We start from the raw sequence: 2,821 nt of genomic DNA, 5'->3' as shown, positions 1-2,821 counted from the left end.
GCCCTTTCTGCCTCTGTTGTGTTCCTTGTTGGATAAGTCACTATTCAGGAATGTTGTAGTTCCAAGGGGGAGCACCCAAAACCTGTAGATGGTCCCTGCTGAGGTTGTTAACCGGAAATTTTTAGGTGCAACCAGGTTTATTTCTGATTCGGTGGCTTTCAGAGATGTGCTGCATGTCCGTGCTTTAAACACAGAAAAGAGAGGTGATAGAGAGAGAGAAAACAGAATTAAAAATATTACCTTTTTAATTTTATATTTTGTTTTATTTTATTTTGTTCCAGCATGGAACCAGGTGGAGTTCAACAGTGGTTGTGCAAGCAGGGCATGGGCAGGGAGAACCCTGTTTCCAAAAATAAAATAAAATAAAATAAAATAAAATAAAATAAAATAAAATAGAAAATATATAGAATAGAATAGAATAGAATAGAATAGAATAGAATAGAATAGAATAGAATAGAATAGAATAATAGAATGAGGGGGTTTATACCTTTTAAAACTCTTGGGAAGGATTTCAGCAGAATGCAAGCACAGGTTTCTGCACCCCATGTTGAAGCCCTGGGCTATCACAGACTGGTGCTGCAGGGATGTTTTTTAATGATGCATTTTGAAACCTTTGATGCATTTTAAACTCATTAACATTTTTGTCCTCCCCGKCCGATGCCCGAGCACGGATTGCTCGAACTCGGCTGCTCCCCAGCCTGCAGGGGCAGCTGGAAGGGGAAACAAGCATTTCCACTTGTTTGGGAAGTGCTGCGAATGGGTGTTGGCCAGGAAACAAAGCTCCGGAGAACCGGGAATGTGTTGGGTGGCTGCTGGGCTCTCTGGACAAACAGGAGCTGGCRGAGCTCAGGTGCACTGGGTGCCCCACCCAAGGGGGCCCAGAGGGTCACTTTACTGCTGCTCACTGTCTTTTTAAGCCAAATTAAAACAAGAAAAAAAAGAAAAAAAAAAATACACTACATAACTATATATATTACACAGTTTTATAGACTGTGTAAATATAKATATCCATAATAAAAATGTATATAGGTTAAATATATACCAATCTGTAAGCAATAAATATTTATATTATATATACATCCTTGGGGATCCATGCCTAGATGCACCTGGAAATTATATGCATATAATATAAAGAAATGTAAATATAACATTTATTTACAAAYAAATATTTATATTGTAGATGGAGTTGTAAATACATATTCATATAACAYAGAAAGATATATGTGTACAATATACAAAAGATACAGAAATCATATATATACATTACTACATATATGCATATTATTATTACACATATACATGTTACAATATATWATGTATTGATATAATRTTTATATTATACATACATCTATATTTATAGTATATATTACTTTTAAGCATATATAATTAACAGAGAAATGCCCATAAAACAGCTGTGTTACTATTTACATTATTTGGACAAAAACAGAAAACCCAAAGCTTTTTCTGTTTTTCCCCGGTCAGTAAATTAAAATGTTTACACCTTGGCTTTCCATCTGCCTCCTGGCCATATTTCCTTGGCATTTGCACTGTCTYTTCCCCCATAAACACCCGGGTTTCCATTATCTGCTGACCCTGCTCAGCTCAAACAAGTCAGTTAATTGGCAATAAATGAAGTGGCTGAAAAACAGGGGAGAGAGGGAAAATAAATGTCCTCAGTGGGAAACTTAACAAGGAGAGCTAAGGAAGAAATAAATGAGATTAAAGGGTGCTGCTGGGTATTCAGAAGGGCTTTTACATCATCCCTTGTCACCATCCACCTTCAAGCCAGGAATGAGCCCATCTGAAAGACAACTGCCCCAGCCAAAAACTGCCAGTGCCAAAACTGGGATGGGGAGAAGGGCTGCAGTAAGGTGGGACGGGATCAGTGCTTTTGGCAGAACAYTGCATTGAGAACAGCTGATGAAACCAAAGGAAATCACTGCTACTGTATTTATGGATTTTATTTATGAGGCWTATTTACGAGGCAGTTTATTTAGGRGGCATAAAACCAGACATTTGGTTTGGGTTCGGTGCCTTCACCCCACTGTTACTTTGTGATGCTGCCCCATGTTCCTGGAAGATGCTGAACCCCCTGGCTGAGATGGTGACATCAGGCATGGGGGGAGCAAAAGTTTATTTTTCATTTGGGGCATTTAGACCTCTCTTTTTCATTCCTGAGCCTACTTAACCCAAAATGTCAGTGCAACATTCCCAGTTGGCATTTTGGGAGCAGACGAGCAGCTTGCCTGTGTCCTGTGAGATAAACCTCTCCCTCAGTTTAATCCAGCTCAAGAGCTTTACCAAAATTTGCTGGTTTTGGATGGGTTGGTTCTGGTTACCCCACCCTCAGTGCTCAGTTTCTATGATTCCCTTCCTTCCATAAAACACAGAGCAGGAGAGACGGTTTCCCCCTGGCTCCACCACAGTGCGACAGGTCATTGGAAATAATTTTATTGCTGGCAGATAAAAAATTATCTCTCCTTATTACCCTGTAAGTCATGCCTGTAATTGTCCTTTGAAAAGAGAGCTGTACAGAAGTCACCCCAGTCCTGTTGTGTTTTTGGCTCACAGGAGCTGAGCTGTAGGAATAGAGCAACAGGTTTAAATCAAAGCATTTTAATTAATAGGGGAAGAACAGGAGTGGGGCTGCTCTTCCATTTAAGATAGCAAGTTCCAGTCAGTGTCCGGAGAAAAGGATCAGGATTTTGCTGAAATTCTGGAGTGAATCCCCTTGGCTTCTGCACCTCCCTGGCAGTGAATGTGGGCATGAACCCGGGATGGAAAGCCACGGGTGCACTGGAAAGCTCACACTCCACAAATC

Source organism: Malurus melanocephalus, unplaced genomic scaffold (genome assembly GCF_030028575.1).
Source record: "Malurus melanocephalus ecotype Western Australia unplaced genomic scaffold, MMel_1.1 scaffold_462, whole genome shotgun sequence".
NCBI lineage: Eukaryota > Metazoa > Chordata > Aves > Passeriformes > Maluridae > Malurus > Malurus melanocephalus.
This window is presented reverse-complemented; position numbering follows the sequence as displayed.